Here is a 24,750-nt window from a genome sequence, read left to right as displayed (position 1 = left end):
TGCATTTCATGTAAAACAAATGTGGTTTTGACAATTTTAGCAAGGAAATAGAGTGAAAGATACCCTTAATTGATGGCTCAAATAAGCACTTTTGGGTATCTAACAACTCTCCCCAACTAGATTCTTGCTTGTCCTCAAGTAAAGTATGCCTCTTGAAGGACAAGAGGATTTGCTTTAAGAAAATGGTTTCTCCGAAGTTGGATAAACGGCTCAAACACAAGCGAAATCAGCATATACAAGTTTCCAACGGTTCGAATAAAATAATACACAAGAACTAAAACTTAAATAGCAATGCAAAATATTTATCTATCTACAACAATACTATTCTGAATGAATCATCCTATCTCTCCTCTTCGAATAAGGAATGAAGATTTTACGCGTTTGCAACCGCGGGAATAATCTCACTCTCTAACAAATAATGAAGAAATCAAATAGATTCATACAATGTCTAACAATTATAAATGGTACTGTGGAAGCATAAAGATCACTAAGGGCTTTTCGGTTGAAGCTTGGTTAGATTAACAAACAAGGGTCATTTCTAAGGCCATTGAAACGAAAGTGCCGATGCAAAAGAGACATTCACAGTATTATTCACACATCTCGACTTTGTTTCATTTGTTTCTTATTTGAAACCTTCACAACACATATTCCACAACTCAATTTTTATTTTTCACTATTTTTCTTCCAAGCAAGCATTCATTTTCATTCTTTCTATTTTTGTTCTTTTCTTTCACATCAAATATACAAAACAGATGTTTCTTTTCTATATTTTCTATACATATATTTTTTTATGCTTGCTCGGTTTTTCTTTTCTTTTTCAAGAGTTGTGGTACTTACCGATTCTTTTTCGTTCTCCCCAACTTATTTCTTCCTCACCCTAAGTGAATGCTCTTAACTTTTTACGGCAAAATAATCAAGATTTTCCGGGTTGTAAAAAAAAGATTTTTGAGATCTCGCTTTATTTCAAGCCGAGATTCAACTGTTTAAGCTCAAAGGGGTTAACAAATACTCTCTCTGCTCACAGGTAAGTTGTTTTTGGATGTAGTTGTGCTCAAAAGAAAACAAGTGCCTTGATCATTTCTAATTGCTTCCACAATTTCACAATAATAAAAGACAAAGCATGAATCACATGAATCAACAAAACTTATTAGAATCCAGCATTTAAGTGTACAATGGAGGTTTCCTCACAATTTGTGGTTTTAAGTTCTAGATGAAACATTCATTCAATTATGTTGCAAAAAGACAATATTCAATTTACCAAAAAGAGTAAAGTTCCTAATGCATTCTAAAATTCTAGCCGGAGGTAACCATGTACCTTAGCTTTATTCACTTGTTTATTCTTATCATTGCCATCCAAGCTCGGATGCACCTTCATTGGGTACTTCTTGAGGAGCAACCAATCTAGAAGGTTTGCCACTTAATCACCCAAAAATTTATTAAACAAACAAAATTAAAAACATAAATAAATAACATTAACTGAAAATATAAATTTGTTCATGGGGGACAAAACACCCCAATAGTACAACACCAAAGTCAAGATACAAAATCCGAAAATACAAATAGAAATAAACATAAAAACTGAAAAGTACAAAAACTTAACCCTCTAAGGGCTCAGGACTCCTCCTCGCTACCGGCATCAGAACCGGTAGCCTCACCATCAACATCATCATCATCATCATCATCATTATTATCATCAGCGCCCACCCCCTCACTATACACTGCCGTGTCCACAGGCCAGTTGGCGTTAAGCAGAAACTGCTCACGCGTCATCAAAGCATGAGCACCACTTCCTTGCAGCTGCAACCGCTGCATAGAGTCGTGCATATCTAACATGGCTCTCTGGGATGCCGCCATCCATTCCAAACTGTAATTGCACACAGCTTGGACGTATGGATCTAGTCTAGGAGTAGAAGTACCAGGACCATCAGCAGCCCGGGTACTTTCTGCAGCAGCACTGCCTCTAGCATTCTTCGGTCTATAATATTTGGCCACATACCGGTCATCGATAGGTGACGGGATCCTTACCTGACCCCGAGACGAAAGTCTCACCCTTGCCTGAATGCACAAACTCATGATCAAACACGGGAAAGCTAGGGGACAATTAACACGAGCCCCCGACTTTAGCCCGCTCTCGATCACGGACTTCAGCTCATTTGCGATGATCCTCGCCACATCGATCTCGACATTGGTGAGGATAGAATGGACCAAATGTGCCACTGGGATCGGCACTGTAGAGGTGTGGGACTTTGGCTGGATGTTGGTCAAAACCAAGAGCAGTATCAGTTGAGCCATGGGAGTCATGTCCTCCCGGTGATACCTCATTGGAACCCCAGATGGGTTCAGCTCAACAGATTTCCCTGGTAAAAGTAGGGCGGCAGAAATTGCTTCAACATCGCGGTGAAGCCGTAGGTCAGTGTGGTATTGGTCTCTCTCTTCAGCTCCCAGCTGGAGCGGTTCCCCAAGGATTCGGTTGATGACATCCCGATCAAATGCAATTTGACGCTCGGCCACTCTAGATACCCAAGTAAAGGGCTCGTCGTCATCGGGCAGTGCGTTAGCATAAAATTCCCGCACTGTAGCAATGTCGTAATGCTCTAAGGGATTAATCAACCGATCCCATTTCTTCGCGTCAATCAACCCGGCAAAATTTCTGTTAGTGCCTTGTGGGTTGATCAGGAATCGCTTCTCTGGAAGAATTTTCCGCTTCTCCAGAGAAATGTATCTGGCGGCCTGCTTCGGGCCGACAAACTTATCTTGGTCAAACTGGATAGGCACAGTCCGGGAAGTAGTCGCTCCCTTTCTTTTCTTAGCCGCTCCAGACCTTGACTCCTTTAGATGATAAATCATTTCACAAAGTCCTCCCAATATGTTTCTCTCGAACACACATTGTGAGTTTTCCCATTTTGATCCATTGTTTCTCTCGAACACAATCTATCAAAATGACAACTTTTTGGTTCAACCTTATGGTGAACAAAATCATTCATTACTATCTCTAGCTAACAAACAAGATTGGATGAAAACCTAGGTCAAGAGTTGGTAAACATCTCTCGATCATAAACCAACACAAAGAGTTTTAAATAGAAACAAAGTTTTCATCATATATTCACCATTAAAGAGTTTACATATGAATATCCTTACATTTACACCCAAAGCTAGTAATCACCTACATCTAACCTTGACAAATGGATGACTTAGCTACTCATTTTCATGGTAGCTTGGTCGACAAGTTTCGGAAGAAGGTTGATCAACATCCAAGTCGGATAATCGAGATTGGATGGGAATCCACCTTCTTTTTGTAGAAGATGGTTACAAAATGAAGAGAAATGAAATCTAGGTCAAAAATATCTCTAGAGCAAAAGCTGGAAAAATAAAGTAAAACTCAGGTATGGTGCTCAAAAGTGGCACTTGCTACTTATAGAGTAGTACTGGGCTGTCATGCTCGCTAGGCGAGCAGAAAGGCTCGCCTAGCGAGGGTCTAATTGTGGCACCAAAGGCACCTGCGCCCAGAGAAAACAGGTCTGTTGAACTGTCATGTTCGCCTAGCGAACAAACCTTCGCCTAGCGAAGGACACGCTCCAACCTTCGCCCCAGCGAGGTTGAGAGGTTTTGCTACTGGAATGCTCGCTGGGGACTCGCTATAGCTTCGCCTAGCGAGTGAGTGCTGGCTGCGCTTTTCACCAAAACTGAACGAACTCGCTACCACCTTCGCTAGGAGCTCGCCTAGCGAATTTATTGACATTTTACTGGAGCTTTTCGCTAGCAGCTCGCCTAGCGAGCAGGTTGATGAATGCTTGTATTCATTGGTTCCTTTGCCAATTTTCTTGTGTCTTCATTTTCAATTAGTTCATGCCTTTTTCCTGCACAATAACACACAAATCAAAGGCACCAAGCTTGTTTATCAATGTAATGCATTTCATGTAAAACAAATGTGGTTTTGACAATTTTAGCAAGGAAATAGAGTGAAAGATACCCTTAATTGATGGCTCAAATAAGCACTTTTGGGTATCTAACAACTCTCCCCAACTAGATTCTTGCTTGTCCTCAAGTAAAGTATGCCTCTTGAAGGACAAGAGGATTTGCTTTAAGAAAATGGTTTCTCCGAAGTTGGATAAACGGCTCAAACACAAGCGAAATCAGCATATACAAGTTTCCAACGGTTCGAATAAAATAATACACAAGAACTAAAACTTAAATAGCAATGCAAAATATTTATCTATCTACAACAATACTATTCTGAATGAATCATCCTATCTCTCCTCTTCGAATAAGGAATGAAGATTTTACGCGTTTGCAACCGCGGGAATAATCTCACTCTCTAACAAATAATGAAGAAATCAAATAGATTCATACAATGTCTAACAATTATAAATGGTACTGTGGAAGCATAAAGATCACTAAGGGCTTTTCGGTTGAAGCTTGGTTAGATTAACAAACAAGGGTCATTTCTAAGGCCATTGAAACGAAAGTGCCGATGCAAAAGAGACATTCACAGTATTATTCACACATCTCGACTTTGTTTCATTTGTTTCTTATTTGAAACCTTCACAACACATATTCCACAACTCAATTTTTATTTTTCACTATTTTTCTTCCAAGCAAGCATTCATTTTCATTCTTTCTATTTTTGTTCTTTTCTTTCACATCAAATATACAAAACAGATGTTTCTTTTCTATATTTTCTATACATATATTTTTTTATGCTTGCTCGGTTTTTCTTTTCTTTTTCAAGAGTTGTGGTACTTACCGATTCTTTTTCGTTCTCCCCAACTTATTTCTTCCTCACCCTAAGTGAATGCTCTTAACTTTTTACGGCAAAAGAACAATAATCAAGATTTTCCGGGTTGTAAAAAAAAGATTTTTGAGATCTCGCTTTATTTCAAGCCGAGATTCAACTGTTTAAGCTCAAAGGGGTTAACAAATACTCTCTCTGCTCACAGGTAAGTTGTTTTTGGATGTAGTTGTTCTCAAAAGAAAACAAGTGCCTTGATCATTTCTAATTGCTTCCACAATTTCACAATAATAAAAGACAAAGCATGAATCACATGAATCAATAAAACTTATTAGAATCCAGCATTTAAGTGTACAATGGAGGTTTCCTCACAATTTGTGGTTTTAAGTTCTAGATGAAACATTCATTCAATTATGTTGCAAAAAGACAATATTCAATTTACCAAAAAGAGTAAAGTTCCTAATGCATTCTAAAATTCTAGCCGGAGGTAACCATGTACCTTAGCTTTATTCACTTGTTTATTCTTATCATTGCCATCCAAGCTCGGATGCACCTTCATTGGGTACTTCTTGAGGAGCAACCAATCTAGAAGGTTTGCCACTTAATCACCCAAAAATTTATTAAACAAACAAAATTAAAAACATAAGTAAATAACATTAACTGAAAATATAAATTTGTTCATGGGGGACAAAACACCCCAATAGTACAACACCAAAGTCAAGATACAAAATCCGAAAATACAAATAGAAATAAACATAAAAACTGAAAAGTACAAAAACTTAACCCTCTAAGGGCTCAGGACTCCTCCTCGCTACCGGCATCAGAACCGGTAGCCTCATCATCAACATCATCATCATCATCATCATCATCATCAGCATCAGCGCCCACCCCCTCACTATACACTGGCGTGTCCACAGGCCAGTTGGCGTTAAGCAGAAACTGCTCACGCGTCATCAAAGCATGAGCACCACTTCCTTGCAGCTGCAACCGCTGCATAGAGTCGTGCATATCTAACATGGCTCTCTGGGATGCCGCCATCCATTCTAAACTGTAATTGCACACAGCTTGGACGTATGGATCCAGTCTAGGAGTAGAAGTACCAGGACCATCAGCAGCCCGGGTACTTTCTGCAGCAGCACTGCCTCTAGCATTCTTCGGTCTACAATATTTGGCCACATACCGGTCATCGATAGGTGACGGGATCCTTACATGACCCCGAGACGAAAGTGTCACCCTTGCCTGAATGCACAAACTCATGATCAAACACGGGAAAGCTAGGGGACAATTAACCCGAGCCCCCGACTTTAGCCCGCTCTCGATCACGGACTTCAGCTCATTTGCGATGATCCTCGCCACATCGATCTCGACGTTGATGAGGATAGAATGGACCAAATGTGCCACTGGGATCGGCACTGTAGAGGTGTGGGACTTTGGCTGGATGTTGGTCAAAACCAAGAGCAGTATCAGTTGAGCCATGGGAGTCATGTCCTCCCGGTGATACCTCATTGGAACCCCAGATGGGTTCAGCTCAACAGATTTCCCTGGTAAAAGCAGGGCGGCAGAAATTGCTTCAACATCGCGGTGAAGCCGTAGGTCAGTGTGGTATTGGTCTCTCTCTTCAGCTCCCAGCTGGAGCGGTTCCCCAAGGATTCGGTTGATGGCATCCCGATCAAATGCAATTTGACGCTCGGCCACTCTAGATACCCAAGTAAAGGGCTCGTCGTCATCGGGCAGTGTGTTAGCATAAAATTCCCGCACTGTAGCAATGTCGTAATGCTCTAAGGGATTAATCAACCGATCCCATTTCTTCGCGTCAATCAACCCGGCAAAATTTCTGTTAGTGCCTTGTGGGTTGATCAGGAATCGCTTCTCTGGAAGAATTTTCCGCTTCTCCATAGAAATGTATCTGGCGGCCTGCTTCGGGCCGACAAACTTATCTTGGTCAAACTGGATAGGCACAGTCCGGGAAGTAGTCGCTCCCTTTCTTTTCTTAGCCGCTCCAGACCTTGACTCCATCTGCAAAATATGCGAGGAAACAACACACACCAAACAAACAGATTAGACATCAAAGCAATATTCAAAAGACTGACATGCTCGCTGCTGCTTCGCCTAGCGAAGTGGCTGCGAACGCTCGCCCCAGGTTCGCCTAGCAAGTGCTAGCGAACCTTACGGGTTTTGGGGTTGTTCAGCATGTTCAGAGATTCTTCCCCAAAACCCATACTCAAATGGCTCCAACATCAGAACCTAATGATATATCAAGTAAATAACCGTTCTATACTATTGGGGATTACATATTTGCATTCAAAACCTAAAATCCCCAATTCTAAAACCTAAAATCCCAATTTGCAAAACCTAAATTACCACATGCAAACCTAATGTTTCCATACTCCACTTATCCTAATTGCAATTCAAATTGGAAATATAAAGTTCAAACAAAAAGAAAATGTAGTAGGGCAAACCTTAGTTACAGTGATAGGTTGAAAATGTGAAGTGAGTAGGATTTGCAATCGACCGAGTAGGAAGAGAGTGTTAGTGAGAGAGATGCAAATGAGAGATTGTGGAGAGCTCTTGTAAAAAAAATGTTCTCAGCAAGGTTGCAAGACAGCAACGTTGTGTTAGGGCAAAAATGAGTGCCCTGCTGAGTTTTTAAATAAGTGCTGACATGCAGCGCTCGCTGCTGCTTCGCCTAGCGAGCAACTAGCGAATCAGGTCGCTACTGCCTCGCCTAGCGAACAGCAAGCGAGCATGACAGCAATTGCCTTTTCAAAGGCAGCAGTTCATGTTCATACAGCATGGTTTAAGCACAAAGAAGCCCAACACAACACAACACAAAAACAGTAAATACTTACAATGTTGGGGTGCCTCCCAACTAGCGCTTGTTTAACGTCGGCTAAGCTCGACGGTGGGATGCTCACAGAGGAGCTTCAAGCGGAATTGTGTAGCTTCCGCGCTCTACTTTGTTGTTTGAGCTCCCGGGATCCCTTTTGTTGAGCAACCTCCTCAAGGGCCTTGTCGTCTTCAAGAGGTTCTTGATGAACCTTTGATAAAATCTAATACCACCCTTTTTCGGAACTATTTGCACAACGCTCACCCATTCACCGTCGGCGATAGAACAATTCATCCCGGCCTCTAACAGTTTGACAACCTCTTTCTTTTTTAGCACCTGCATCAATTGATTCTCTTCGTTTGTGGACAAATTATTGTTAATGATCACGGGTTTAGCACAGTTATCATCAAGGTACACATATTTCAAATGTGGCTCTAGTTTTGGCTCCTCCACTATATTAGTCATATCCCCGCCTTCCCTTGTCTCTTTATGATAGACAAGTTCTCCACAAGCTTCTAATTCATGCAACAATGCTTCCATGTCTTTTCCTGGTTGAACCTTTGTATACTCCAATAAGAAATCTTTCGGAAGGATTAGAAACATGAACCTGGTTTGCGACTTCCACAAGTTTCTCGTTTGTGGCATCAATTCGGAAAGAATCATGTTTATCATTGAGATGCTTTTTGGCTTCAAACAGGTGGAAGGCTACCTCTTCATTTTGGACCCTTACCTTCATCAAACCGTTATCTACGTCTATCATCATGCGCGCGGTTTTCATGAATGGTCGGCCCAAGATGAGCGAAGCATCATCATCCTCTTCCATATCAATAATAATAAAATCAACCGGGAAGAAGAATTTATCAACTTTGACTAACATGTCTTGAGCCACTCCATATGGTGCAGTGGTAGATTTATCAGCAAGTTGCAAAGTCATCTTCGCAGGTTTGATATCAACATTTCCCAATCTTTTGATAATGGACAGTGGAATTAAATTGATGCTAGATCCCAAATCAATCAAGCCATTACCCATGTAGGTGTCTCCGATGGTTACCGGTAGAACGACTCGTCCTGGATCGGATTCCTTCCTTGGGAGGGTTTTTTGAATGATGGCACTACATCGTGCATCAAGCAAGATTGTCTCAGGTTCCGTGTGCCTCCGTTTTTTTGTAAGTATGTCCTTCATGAATTTGGCATACTTGGGCATTTGCTCCAAGGCTTCGGCAAACGGAATGTTGATTTGTAATTGTTTAAAAATACCCATGAACCGGGCGTAATGCCGTTCATTCTCCCTTTTGGACGGAGCATGAGGATAAGGAAGGTTTTGGATTGGAGTAGCGCTCACTACCTCCTTTCCCTTTGCAACTCTAGAACTCCTCCATCTAGGTTTTTTTACTGGCTCCACCACTACTTCATCACTTGTATTTTTCTCAATCTCCACACTTATTTTCTTTTCAACTTCACCATTATTTTTGTTCTTTTCAACTTCTTCCTCATCACTCCACACTCCTACTTCACCATCAACATTTTCCTCCACTATTTCCTCCTCAATTTCTTTCTCTTCCTCTCTTTGTTCACTCTCGACTCTTTTTTTGGTCTCACTACCCAACTCCCTCCCACTTCTCGTCATGATCGCCTTACAATGTGCATTAGGATTTGTTTGCGTGTTTGCCGAAAAGGAAGGACCGGTTTGTTGTTCCGCGAGTTGCTTAGCAAGTTGCCCAACTTGAGTCTCGAGATTTTTTATGGCCGTGTCATTGCTCTTTTGGTTAGCCATTGACATTTGCATGAATTGCGTCAATGTCTCTTCCAATTTAGAAGTTACGACCTGCGGTTGTTGAGGTTGAGGTTGATAAGGATTTTGGGGAGGGTTTTGACGGCTAGAAGAACCACCTCCATAACCTTGGTTATGATAATAGTTGCTTCTAGGTTGGAACCCTTGGTTCCCTTGGAATTGTTGTCGTTGATTTTGAGGGTGCGGTTGATAAGGTTGTTGTTGTTGTTGTTGTTGTTGTCTCGGTTGATAGTCCCGTTGATTGGCCATGTAGTTTACTTCGTCAAAACCGGGAGGTGGACAAAATCCGGTGTCATGTTCACCTTTACAAAGTTCACAACAAGCTATTTGTTTAGCTTTTGACGGTTCTCTTAACTCTTTGATTTGTTGCGTTAAGAGTTCCACTTGTTGTGAGATGAGCTTGTTTTGGGCAAGGATGGCATCGTTCGTCCCTAGCTCAAGCACTCCCGCCTTCTTCAAAGAATTTCCTCGACTTTGACTCTGAAGATCATTTAGAGTCATTCGATTGATAATGTTTGTAGCTTCTTCGGCACTTTTTGACAATAGAGAACCACCCGAGGTCGCATCCAACAACGTTTTGCAGTTTGGTTGAAGTCCATTTTTGAAGATATGGATTTGAGTCAATTCATCAAATCCATGCCCTTTACATTTCCGAAGCATGGACTTGAATCTTTCCCACGCTTCATTCAAAGATTCACTGGTTCCTTGTGAAAACACCGAGATGGCCGTCTTGGATTCCATGAACCGGTTATGGGAGAAGAATCTTTCGATGAATTTCTCTTCTAACACGTTCCAGTCTGTCATTACGGCTGGTGTTTGATCTAGGTACCAATCCTTTGCTTTACCGAGCAAAGCGTGGGGAAATAATCGTCTGAACAACGGAAGCTCCTGAGCCTGATCCACTCCAGCAGCCAATGCTATCTCATAAAATTTTGTGAGAAAAGCAAATGGGTCTTCATGGTCCATTCCGGTGAATGGACTTCCATATAATAGATTTAGAGTTCCCGTTTTCATCTCAGCTTGCCTTCCGGTGTGGTTGGCAAACTGAGCGGTGTTCCTTGGACTATTGATGCATGGAGTAGAAATAGGTGGTGGTGGTTGTGGCTCCATGTTTGGTATGAATGGTGGTGGATTTGTGGTTGAAGAACTTTCTCCTTGCTCTTGGCGTTGTCTAGCTTGTTGCCTCCTACGTCTTGTTTTGCTATTGAGCCTCCTTGCGGTTCTCTCGATCTCAGGATCAAAAAGAAGTTCGTCCACAGGGATTTGCCCTCGCATAAAACGTAAGCTGCACACTAAACCAAACAAATTACAAGCACAAGTCAAAAATTAACAAGCTAAAACTTAAACAACCATTGCGATGCTCGCAATATCAATTTACAATCCCCGACAACGGCGCCATTTTGTTAATTGTAATTTTACGTGTCGGGTTTTTGTTATCGTATCCACAGGGATTGTAAGATATCACCGCCGTTCGATGGTTGTATTAATTCTAGCTCAAGTAACAATAGGGTTTTGATTGGTTGTCACGTTATCTTGCATAAAAAGGTATTAAATTGCGGTAAAAGTTATGGTTTGATTAAATGAGAAATATTGTCAAAGTTAGGGTTCAATGATTACTTTGCATGTATTTGTTCGGTCAACAATCTTATAAACTCCTTTAGATGATAAATCATTTCACAAAGTCCTCCCAATATGTTTCTCTCGAACACACATTGTGAGTTTTCCCATTTTGATCCATTGTTTCTCTCGAACACAATCTATCAAAATGACAACTTTTTGGTTCAACCTTATGGTGAACACAATCATTCATTACTATCTCTAGCTAACAAACAAGATTGGATGAAAACCTAGGTCAAGAGTTGGTAAACATCTCTCGATCATAAACCAACACAAAGAGTTTTAAATAGAAACAAAGTTTTCATCATATATTCACCATTAAAGAGTTTACATATGAAGATCCTTACATTTACACCCAAAGCTAGTAATCACCTACATCTAACCTTGACAAATGGATGACTTAGCTACTCATTTTCATGGTAGCTTGGTCGGCAAGTTTCGGAAGAAGGTTGATCAACATCCAAGTCGGATAATCGAGATTGAATGGGAATCCACCTTCTTTTTGTAGAAGATGGTTACAAGATGAAGAGAAATGAAATCTAGGTCAAAAATATCTCTAGAGCAAAAGCTGGAAAAATAAAGTAAAACTCATGTATGGTGCTCAAAAGTGGCACTTGCTACTTATAGAGTAGTACTGGGCTGTCATGCTCGCTAGGCGAGCAGAAAGGCTCGCCTAGCGAGGGTCTAATTGTGGCACCAAAGGCACCTGCGCCCAGAGAAAACAGGGTCTGTTGAACTGTCATGTTCGCCTAGCGAACAAACCTTCGCCTAGCGAAGGACACGCTCCAACCTTCGCCCCAGCGAGGTTGAGAGGTTTTTCTACTGGAATGCTCGCTGGGGACTCGCTATAGCTTCGCCTAGCGAGTGAGTGCTGGCTGCGCTTTTCACCAAAACTGAACGAACTCGCTACCACCTTCGCTAGGAGCTCGCCTAGCGAATTTATTGACATTTTACTGGAGCTTTTCGCTAGCAGCTCGCCTAGCGAGCAGGTTGATGAATGCTTGTATTCATTGGTTCCTTTGCCAATTTTCTTGTGTCTTCATTTTCAATTAGTTCATGCCTTTTTCCTGCACAATAACACACAAATCAAAGGCACCAAGCTTGTTTATCAATGTAATGCATTTCATGTAAAACAAATGTGGTTTTGACAATTTTAGCAAGGAAATAGAGTGAAAGATACCCTTAATTGATGGCTCAAATAAGCACTTTTGGGTATCTAACACATACGCAACAACATCTCATCCAACAACACATCAATAACAACAATTAAATGCAACACTTATGCAATATACTCAACACTGACTCGACATACATGTGGTACCAAATACGAACACTCAGGTTCATCTCATTCCATGATCCCCACCATAGGATTGATTCCCTCTTGGAACCGGAGCACACCAAAATCACTACCATCACCATAGGTAACGCTTCACTAATCCTCCATAATAGGAATTAGCTACTCGCACCCGATCCATCACAATGGGATCGAGGCTCACCAAAACATGTTACTATCAATATAGGTAACACTTCACTAATCCCCCATAATAGGAATTAGATACTCATACCCGATCCATCACCATAGACTCGAGGCTCACCAAAATTGGAACGAAGCCCGTACACCAAGATGCATGACTCTCAAATAACATGCATTAACACAACAAGGTCCACCTAAAAGATCCCCACACACATCTCATCATTTATGCATCACATCATTCATCATGCAACAACCAACTCATGTTGCCACGTGAATAATATCAACAAACAGCAGCAACTCGTCAGCATCTTAACATCATCGACATAACAACATAATCATCACACCACGATATTACAACAATGCAACGACTCATCAACCAAACGTATAAACCAATGCATTTATTAACATACTATGCATGTGAATATTATTAAAACATATCAATAATCACTACCATGTTATAGGTCTGAGTTTTAACATTCTAACACTTTAAACAACATGAAAATCAGAATTACAGAATAAAATTTATGACCAAAATCGTCGGAATATGTCAACAATTCATTAATCGATCGTATGAACAAAAAATTCACCAACACAGTAGGCATAGGAATAATACTTAAATAATTCACTTATCACCATTACTTCATATCTCTTAGAGTCCTGTTTCTAGTGCTTCAATTCCCACCCCAAAATGATTCACGAGTTGAAAGTTCTGATCAAAACTGTGCCCGAAGGTATTACTAAAAAGTTGTTGTTTTCCAAAATTTCCAACACAATTTTCATCTTCTTCAACCCCAAAAACATCCATGAAATAATCACCGAAATTATTTTATCCCTGAAACAAAGTTATAGCCCTCTGTTTCATATATCCAACTCTTTGAACGACACTCGATTTGGACTTACGGATCAAAAGTTATGACCAAAACGATTTCGACCGAAAACACACACCAAAAAAAGGCTCTCGCGCTGAGCGCGGCCGTGACGGATAGAATGTAGAATTTTCTAAAATTTTCATCGTTTGAGGTATTCCGGACCTCCGATTTCAATTCCGTAAAAATCCAAACGCTCATAAAGTTACAACCAATGCAATACTCTAATTATCTAAATTTAATTTATAGTTTTAACCCAATTAAATCATTTAATCACAATTTTAAGATTATGCCTAAAACCTTCGAAATTGTAACAATGGTGGATATATGGTCAATCCTAAAAACAGAAATATACACGCACATAAGGGACATAAAGTTTATCATATAATCATCATATAACAATTATCATAGCATCCAAATTCAAAATTATGAATCAAAACTATCAACCCTAAGGAGGTTAAAGGTTCCTCCATTCTACCCTTTTACCATACCCATTACTATTGGAACAAATTCCCACTATTCCCTAAACCTAGGTTCCTCTTAACTTTTTATTTTTAGGGTAAACTTTTCCAAATCACCAACTTGGCACAAACTTAATTATCTCATATTCCTTTCTCCCACTAACTTTCTCAATTTCTCATATTTGGCCCAATTATTCTATCTTCACTAATTAATATAATAAAAATAAATAAAACATTATTTTTAATTATCAAAATAATTCTAAATTATTCTACTTACTTTTATCATCTCTTTATATCCCTAACTCAAGGATACATACTCCGCCAACACCCAACCATAAAATAAATAATCAAAATCTATAATTCAAACAATTAAAATATATTATAATATCTAATAAAAAAACGGGGTGTTACAACTCTCCCTCACTTTAGAAATGTTCGCCCTCGAAAATTACACGAGGAAAATAGAGTCGGATACGACTCCCTCAACCGCTTCTCATGCTCCGAAGTCATGCTCCCACCAGCTAGTCTATCCCAAACTACCTTTACTAAGGCAATCTCTTTACCACGTATCTGCTTCACTTCCCGATCCTCTATCCACATGGGTGATACATCAACAGTCAGATTATCTCCTACCTGCACATCATCCACCTGGATCACATGAGATGGATCTGAAATATATCTCCTCAACCGAGACACATGAAACACATCATAAAGATTAGCAAGCGGCGGCGGAAAAGCTCTTCGATAGTCCACCTCTTCTACCCTCTGTAAAATCTGTTACGGACCAATAAAACTCAGCGTGAGCTTTCGAGACTTCAAAGCTCGACCACCACCAGTTATCATCGTAACTTTTAAAAACACATGATCTCCTTCCTGGAACTCATGTTCTTTCCTTCTATTGTCATGGTAACTTTTCTGACGACTCTGCGATGCTTTCATCTTTTCTTGGATCATCTTGATCTTTTCAGTCGCCTAGTGAACAATCTCAGGTCCGAGCACAACACTCTCGCCTAACTCATACCAATACAAATAAGTTCTACACCTCCTACCGTACAATGCCTCTTACGGTCCATTATGATACTAGAATAGAAATTGTTGTTGTAGGTAAACTCAATCAACGACAATTAGCTATCCCAAGTACCTCCTTGTTCTATCACACAAGCTCTCAACAAGTACTCCAAAGACTCGATAGTCCTCTCTATTTAACCGTCCGTCTACGTAAGATAAGAAGAACTCAACTTCAGCTTAGTACCCAAAGTAGCTTGTAGACTCTCCAAGAACCTCAATGTAAATCTCGGATCTCTATTAGACACAATACTTGAAGGAATACCATGCAATTTCACAATCTCATCAATATACAATTCATCCATCTTCGGCAAAGGATAATTGATCCTCATTGGTACAAAATGAGCTGATTTGGTCAATCTATCCCCCAATCACCCAAATTGAATCGCATCCCTTTGAAGTCTTCGGTAAATTTGTTACGAAATCCATGGAAATACTATCCCATTTCCACTATGGAATATTCAATGGTTGCATCAGACTCAATGACTTTTAATGTTCGATTTTTGACTTCTGACAAGTCAAACAAGCATACACAAATTTGGAAACCTCTTTCTTCATTCTTGGCCACCAAAACATCTTCTTCAAATCTTGATACATATTCGTAGCATCAGGATGAATACTCAATCCACTTATATGATCCTCCTCAAGAATACCCCTCTTAAGTTCGGGTACATCAGAAACATAAATTCTATCTCTGAACATCATCACACCATTTTCATCAACTCGGAAATCGCATCCATTACCTTGGACGATTAATGTGAGACGATCTATCAAACTCAAATCAGATCTCTGACCTTCTTCGATCTCTTCAAGGATACCACTCGTCAACTTCAACATACCCAACTTCACACTGTTAGGAGTCTCTCCACCCACTAACTCATATCTTTGAATTGCTTAATCAGTTCTAACTCTCGAACCATAAGCATCGACATGTGTAAAAACTTCTTACTCATCGCATCAGCTACAATATTAGATTTACCTGAATAGTAACTCAAATAAAAAACACAACCATTCAGAAGTTCAAGGCATCTCCCCTGCCTCATATTCGACTCTTCTCATCAAATAAATATTTCAAACACTTGTGATCACTGAACACTTCGAATTTGGAGCCAAATATGTAGTGCCTCCAAATCTTCAACATGAATACCATTGTTGTCAACTCAAGATCATGCGTAGTGGAATTCCTTTCATGAAATCTCAACTGTCTCTAAGAATAAGCCACAACCTGACCATTTTGCATCAATACACCTCCCAGACCCATCTTCGGAGCATCACCATATACAACAAAGGACTCACTTGGATTCGTCGAAATCAAAATTGGAGCAGACATCAACTTCTTCTTGAGTTCTTGGAAACTCTTTTCACAATGAACATCCCAACCTAGGCTTAACCTTTCGAGTCAACTGAGTTAACGAAAATTCTAAATTTGAAAAACCTTTAATGAACTTCTTGTAGTAACTAGTGAATCCAAGAAAAACTTCTAATCTCAATGGCAGACTTCAAGTCTCCTAGTGTAACACATCATCTTTATTCAACGGATCCACAACTATACCACCACTAGAAATCACATAACCAAGGAAACTCACTTCTCTTAACCATAACTCACACTTGGGAAACTTTGCGTACAATTGGTTCTCTTTCAATGTCTGTAATACAATTCTCAGATGTTCCATACATAACCTTATACTATCGTTCTTCTTCTTCACTAACAACACTGGCACCCCCACGGAGAAACACTTGGTTGAATAGACTTCTTCTCAAGTAAATCTTCTAGTTTCTTTTTCAATTCCCCAACTCTGAAGCAGACACCCTATAAGGAGTCATCGACACCGGACTAGTACCAGGTACTAAGTCTATAGAAAAATCCACTTTGCGCTCTGGAGGAAAATCATTGGTTACTTCAGAAAATACCTTTAGGAAATTCACACACTCCAGGAAGATTCCAAACTACTCCCTTTCCTCTAGCTTTCAACAAAGCTAACATCACAAACACTTGTGCCATATCCTTCATAGACTCTCTCACTTGCTTAGCTGATACAAACGTCAACACTTCACCTCCATCGAATTTAAATTCACACTCTGGAGGCAAGTTGCAGGTATCTTTAGGAAAACATTAAGAACCACACACCACTGGCATAACACTAGTCGTCACACTTCTCTCTACTCTTTGAGAAACAACACTAACAATGCCTGGTCATTTTCCCTAAAGACTTCCCAACATGACCGGCATACAGGAATCTCGAATCTACATCATCTTCAGTGTTAGGAACAACACATCTTTAACATCGTCTAAGCTCTTGCAATCAATGACATACTACACCAACTTAACAAACAATTGGTAAACACGTGGTTTAACTCCAACCAATTCATTCCAAGAATAATGTCAACTTGTTCCAATAAAATAAAAATCATACACATCCTCAGGGAACACATCAGGATACTCAACACACCACTGGCTCATCTATGGCCAAAACATCTCCTTCTCCCTCAAAAGGAAGCGACCAACAAGAACAATTGACTGTATTCTCTCAAGGATCACAAAATTTTTCTAACCAACACCATCCTCGAATCCGACCACTCTTTGGGTTCAGGAAAAGCACAACATTCTCAAAACATGTCAACTAGCCAACACTTCACTCTTGCATGCAGCAACATGATGCTCAAGCTCTATACAGTTGGAACATCCAAGAGAAACAGACGCTTCTCCCCCATTTATTTTATTCCCAACCTGCAAATGGGAAAACAAAAGAAGCATCGACAATGTTCTTACGCACATGTCGCATACTAGGGAACAAACATTATTAAACAACCTGGACGGACGGACCAACCTGCTATGATACCACTAATGTAACACCCTAAACCCCGCACATAATTTATCACGTAAATTAAATATAAAATAAAACCACGTAGGGTGTCACACATTCATAACACATAAGACTTTCTCCGTAACACGAGTTTCAATAGTAAATTTCAATACACACATTCGTAATAAGGATGTTTACATGACATCCCACTTATCTGAATCATACCTGGGATGTTTACACGACATCCTTCTCATCTGATCGGTATTATATATTCACAAAATAAGACATTCATAACTTGTTGCTACATGCTCACTTCCATTTTAAAGTATCATCGCAGCGGAATTATCATCACAATTATGGAAGATAAAGCAGGTAATAACATATAGTCTCAACTTCAATTGTAATAACAAAATAAGAAAGTTATAATCAATCAACTCAACATCTTAAGAATTCTCAACAACAAAATTAGTCTTATGACTTCAACATAATCAAACATAAGGAATAAAATAAGCATTTAACCCAACCCGATGTTACATGATCAGAGCAAGGTACCACTAGTAAAAGAGACAAAATAAAGAAGTAATCTAAGAGCTACCTTCCACTTACTTCAGCAATACTACTCTTGAGTATCTGCACGATGCCCATGTAAAGGCAACATTCAAACAGACGGGGGGAGAATTCATTTCAATAATAACGATAGAGAATGAAGAATAGAGTACAACCTCTACACAATTATGCACAACAATATATCATATTCTTACATCCAAATCATAATCCATATCATACACGATAACATCTCAATTATCATCAACATCATACGAAACCACATCTCAATTATCATTAACATCATATGCAACAACATCTCATCCAACAACACATCAATAATAACCAATAAATGCAACACTTATGCAATATACTCAACACTGACTCGACATGCATATGGTACCAAATATGAACACTCAGGTTCATCTCACTCCATGATCCCCACCATAGGATTGATTCCCTCTTGGAACCGGAGCACACCAAAATCACTACCATCACCATAGGTAATGCTTCACTAATCCCCCATAATAGGAATTAGCTACTCGCACCCGATCTATCACAATGGGATCGAGGCTCACCAAAACTCGTTACCAACAACATAGGTAAGGCTTCACTAATCCCCCATAATAGGAATTATCTACTCACACCTGATCCACCACCATAGAATCGAGGCTCACCAAAATTGGACCAAAGCCCATACACCAAGATGCATGACTCTTAAATAACATGCATTAACACAACAAGGTTCACCTAAAGGATCCCCACACACATCTCATCATTTATGCATCATATCATTCATCATGAAACAACCAAATCATGTTGCCACGTGAATAATATCAACAAACAGCAGCAATTCGTCAACATCTTAACATCATCGACATAACAACATAATCATCACACCACAATATTACAGCAAAGCAACGATTCATCAACCAAACGTATAAACCAATACATTTATTAACTTACTATGCATGTGAATATTATTAAAACATATCAATAATCATTACCATGTTATAGGTCTGATTTTTAACATTCTAACACTTTAAATGGCATCAAAATCGGACTTACAGAATAAAAGTTATGACTAAAATCGTCGGGATATGTAAATAACTCATTAATCGAACATATGAAAAAAAAACTTCACCAATATAGTAGGTATAGGAATAATAATTAAATAACTCACTTATAACCATCACATTATATCTATGACAGTGAGCTTTCTAATGCTTCAAACCCCAACCCAAAATGATTCACGAGTTGAAAGTTATGATCAAAACCGTGCACGAATGTACTACTAAAAAGTTGTTGTTTTCTAAAATTTCCAACACAATTTTCATCTTCTTCAATCCCAAAAACTCCCATGAAATATTCACCAAAATTATTTTATCCCTGAAACAAAGTTATAGCTCTTTGTTTCATATATCCAATGCATCAAACGACACTCACTTTAAACTTATGGATCAAAATTTATGGCCAAAATGATTTTGACCAAAAAACACAAAAAAAGCTCTCGCGCTGAGCGCGGCCGTAACAGATAGAATGCAGAATTTTCTAAGTTTTTCATCGTTGGAGGTCTTCCAGACCACCAATTTCGATTCCGTAAAAATCTAAACGCTCATAAAACTACAACCCATGCAATACCCTAATTTTCTAAATTTAATTTACAGTTTTAACACAATTAAATCATTTGATAACAATTCTAAGATTATGCCTAAAACCTTCGAAATGGTAACAATGGTGGATATATGGTCAATCCTAAAAATAGAAAAATACGCGCAAATAAGGGACACAAAATTCATCATATAATAATCATAAAACAATCACCATAGCATCCAAATTAAAAATTATGAATGAAAACACTTAAGCCTAAGGAGGTTAAAGGTTCCTCTATTCTACCTTTCTACAATAACCATTACTATTGGAACAAGTTCCCACCCTTACCTGAATTCCTTACAAAAATTCTGAGTTGAAACCTTCACTCTCTTCCCTTGATCACCTTTCCTATTTCCTCTTTGTTCCTTTTTTTGAAATGTCACGTACTGTGAAAATCTCCCTAAGCCTATGTTCCTCTTAACTTTTTATTTTTAGGGTAAACTTTTCCAAATCACCAACTTTACCCAAACTTTATCATCTCATATTCTTTACTCCCACTAACTTTCTCAACTTCTCATATTTGTCCCAATTATTCTATCTTCACTAATTAATATAATAAAAATAATTAAAACATTATTTTTAATTATCAAAACAATTCTAAACTTACTTTTATCATCCCTCTATACCCCTAACTCAAGGATACATACTCCGCCAACACCCAGCCATAAAATAAATAATCAAAATCCATAATTCAAACAATTAAAATATAATATAATATCTAATAAAAAAACGGGGTGTTACAATAACCATAAAGGTGTGTACCTGAATTGTGGTGTCATAACCAAGAATGGAAAGATAAAAGTGGTGTCAAAACCAAGAAAGGGGGGAATAACCATAAAGGTGTCAATCCAAAGGAAGAGTATTTCAATGGTGTTTAAACCAAAAGGAGAGATAAAAGGATCCATAGAGCTAGTTGCAAGCTTGTCAGTGAATTGACTAGAATTGCACCAAAGTTTATGAACATAGACAAATACTTTGAGCAACTAGGTCATTCTCCCCATACCCAGAGATATTCTAGACAAGTGTAGGAAAGATTCCCTCTCATTATTCTCTATTTCTTAAGGCTCATGGCATGCAAGACTAGTCAGTGGCTAGCAAGTTATTGAAGCAGGTTCTCTGAGATGCTTGTGTGGATGAGTCAGATCTACTGAGGAAAGTTATAGTCCATTGAGATCCTTGAACTTGTTGAGAGACTGAAGCTCCAAAGTAATAAAGGCAAGTCTCATCACTTGACAAAGACAAAGGGAATATGATAACAGATGAAAGGATCTAGTTGATCATTTGGAAATTTATCAAGCTAAATCAAAAGGGAATAGGATTGATGATCAAACATAATGCATGGTCATACAAAGACTATCCTAGGGTCTCATTGTTAGTTAGCCCAAGAGAAATCCATGTGGCCACAAAGTGTACTGTCCTATGTCTCATTGTTAGGTATCCCAAGAGAAATCCATATGTGTGAAAATGTGTGTTAAGCCTAAGCAGATGAATGCAATAAGCAAGAGGCATAAAGTAGATGAACAAAAACATAAGCTCAAAAGTTCCATAGGAGCAAAGGCAAATCAAAGTGTCCACAAGATCCATGGGTCCAAGGTCACTTCAAGTCAAGCAAAGGGTCTAAGGACTAAGTCCAAAGTCCTCTCAAAGCCTTCAACTAGGGTTCCTTAAACTTGTAACAGAAAATGCTTCTTATGCAAGTACTCATTTTTCCCTGAATACTCAACAAAGACTTAGCATTTGGATTCCTTGGAAATGCGCATGCAAAAATCAATTTTAATATGATGTAATGATATGTAACATCATATATTCAAAGTTTCAACACATTATTGATAATATGCATATAGTTCATGATGTAGGTTCAAAGGTTCGACGTATACATGATGATGGTGAAGCTAGCGAAAATATACCCGAATGTATCGCACGCTCGAACATACAACAGAGTCACCATCGAACTTTATTTATTCTCGAAGGAAGGGGAAAACATCGAAAAAACTCGGGGGGAAAAGATATGTTGGGTAAGGAAGTTAGTTATATAAGGGGAAGGTATTAGCACCCCAAACATCCATGGTACTCCATGGGAACCATTTTGATTGTTCTCGCTCGAATGGGTGTGATATCTAAGATTACTCGCAAAGGAATGGGAAAAAGGAAGAGAAATAGATAAAGTTCTCGATGAGGATTGGGGCCCTCATGCCGACGTATCCTCATAGTGCAATGAGGAATTCAAAGCTCCGTAGTTTGAAGAACTAATGGTGGGAGATGAAAAGAAGTTATGCTCAGAGTATGGTCTAAACCAAAGGATAATGTTATTTGAACTACAACAAGGGGTGAAAGATGTGAACCTAAGAGTAAACTGGTATGAACAAACAAGTGAGGGGTCTAAGACATGGTATCACTGTATTGGAATAATCGAAAAAGAATGAATTAGGTGTTTGGGTACAAGCCAAACACCTCTTGGTTCACAAGGAGGTACAAGATGAAGCACAAAGGTATATTGTATTTGGCTCAAAACAAGGGTATATCACCTGAGGTGAATGAAGGTAGTATATGAATGCATCATGGAGATGAATGGAATGAAGTGACCAAAGTCATAGAATGGGGTTTTGGTAACAAGTGATTGAAGAGGTATAGTTTGAAATCAAAGGAAATGGTATATTAGAATCCATAGGAAAAATTGAATTTCAACCAAAGAGGGAAGGTGGCACAAACCACAAGTGAGGGAAGATTTATGGTTAATTCTCTGAATCCCTACCTACACAATTCCATCTGGGGGATTCAAAACAGCAAGCCAAACGCGGTGCGAGCAAAGGTGAAACGATGTGCAAATTGAAATGCAGTGCAACGTCCAAAGAAACACAACTGTGACCCTGCAATGATCAAACCAAATCACGACAGTCAATACCCAAAAACCAAAGAAAAAATCAAAAGGAGATGTTGCATGTGGTTCACATCAGGTTGCAGTTTTGGTTTCCAAAGCAGCATTTCATTTTATCCAAGGCGCAAAACCAAGTGATTATAAAGTGTCGGTTATGTTAAAGATACAGGACATGATGAAGTATCATGGTAAGATTGATGGCATTGCAGACAAGCTTTGTACATCAAACATCAATAGGATTAATAATGAAACTGATCTACCAGATGAAAAAACAACAGATAGATCTGTTTTGCAATTGAATTCGACTACTACATAATCAAACAAAACACTAAGAAGCGATTGGTGTCTGCAGAATGGAATTGGGATTAGGTTGATGAAAACGATTAGTTATCTGTGGAAGCACCCAATTCGCCAAAGAAATGGTTTCCACCTCTCTTTTCCCTTCCTACCACCATGCTCTTTCTGTTGCCAGACACATTTGGTTCAATACCGTTGATGTCAATGGTTGGCTACAAGCTTTCTCTGCTCACCCTTCCATTGGTTAAACCCGACATGTCCTCCTGCAAGCTTCAACGACACAATCATGAAATTAATATAATCCCATTCCAATAATTCAAATAACACATATCCCATTCTTGTTCAAGTTTGTCGAGTAAAATTGTAAGTAGTGTTTAATTTTTTACCAAGCAGTAAAAGGGTAAATGAGGAGTAGAGGAGGAGTCACAAGTTTGGATGAGGACAAAAGGTCCCAGAATGTCCGTACGAACACTCATGCAAAAGGCTTAAACCAATACAATATCAATTCTCATTTTCTTTTTTGGCATGGCAAGCTGTTGGAACTTGGTTCACTAATCAAGACTTCTAACTTGTGTTGTTGCCTACATTATTATTGACCGACCTCAGATAGTTGTGACTTCTACATAAGTCCAATTATGATTGCTTAACATAGCGCTAAATTTGCCTTATGGGACACTAACTACTAACACTAACCATTAACCACTAACATTTACTGTTTGCTCTTTACTTTTATGCAATTTACTATTCTTGCACATATTATCCATTTGCTTTTCCCTTTGCTCACTTGAGCACATGTTTATGTTAATGCCATTTGCCTTTTGCTCACTTGAGCACATAATTGTGTATATATATTATTGTGCTTGTGTTTTGTTTTGATTGTTGTGAACCAAATGCAAAGAAATGGACTTAGTTTCTAGGACTTTCCCTATGCAAGGAATGGAGAAATGGACTTAGATCCTAGGACTTTCCTTATGAAAAATTGGAGTAAAATGGACCTTAATGATGAAGATGGATTAGAAGGACCAAATCTCTAAACTCACTCTTGTCCATTCTTGATTTACTTCATGGAACTTTTGATGTGTTTGTTCTTCAACTGGGGTTCCCACTTGAGCTTAATTGGAGGACCGTTGCCAAGTTCATCCAAAGTGAAAGACACAAGACACATTGAGGATCTATTAAGAGACTTGTTTGATTGCTTGAGCTTACTATTATTGTGATTGCTTATTCCAAAGGATGGGAGCTACTTGGATCATCAATATGATCTCAAGAGAGGAACTCCATTTGTGGTTTTATTTCTTTATCCCTCATCTTTTTGCTTTACTTAGGACTTAGCCATTCTTCTTCTTCCCTCCACTCTAACCCAAGCCAAAATTTTGTGCAAACATTCCACCATTATTTTCAAGCATTAGAAACCTAAGCCTTATGCTTTTGATTTTAAAACTTTCTTTTCATAACACTTATTTTGAATTGAATCTTTAAGACAACTTTGACCATTTTGTATATACTTCTAATTGGTAAATATAACCCATTCAAGTGTCTTTTGTGGTTCCAATGGCCACTTTTCTTGATCAAAATCTTTCATAACCTTTAGCTATTAGGTTTGAGTTATCCTTGTGGTAGATGTAATACTCACCTATATCCTTAGTGATGGACAATGAGTCTTCCATGCTTATTATAGGGTTAACCCCTCACTAGCATGTTGAAGCTATCCTCACATGGTGGATTTGTGGTTTGGTTGAGTTTTCTC

Source organism: Lathyrus oleraceus, chromosome 2, assembly GCF_024323335.1.
Source record: "Lathyrus oleraceus cultivar Zhongwan6 chromosome 2, CAAS_Psat_ZW6_1.0, whole genome shotgun sequence".
Lineage (NCBI taxonomy): Eukaryota > Viridiplantae > Streptophyta > Magnoliopsida > Fabales > Fabaceae > Lathyrus > Lathyrus oleraceus.
Note: the sequence above shows the minus strand (reverse complement) of the source record.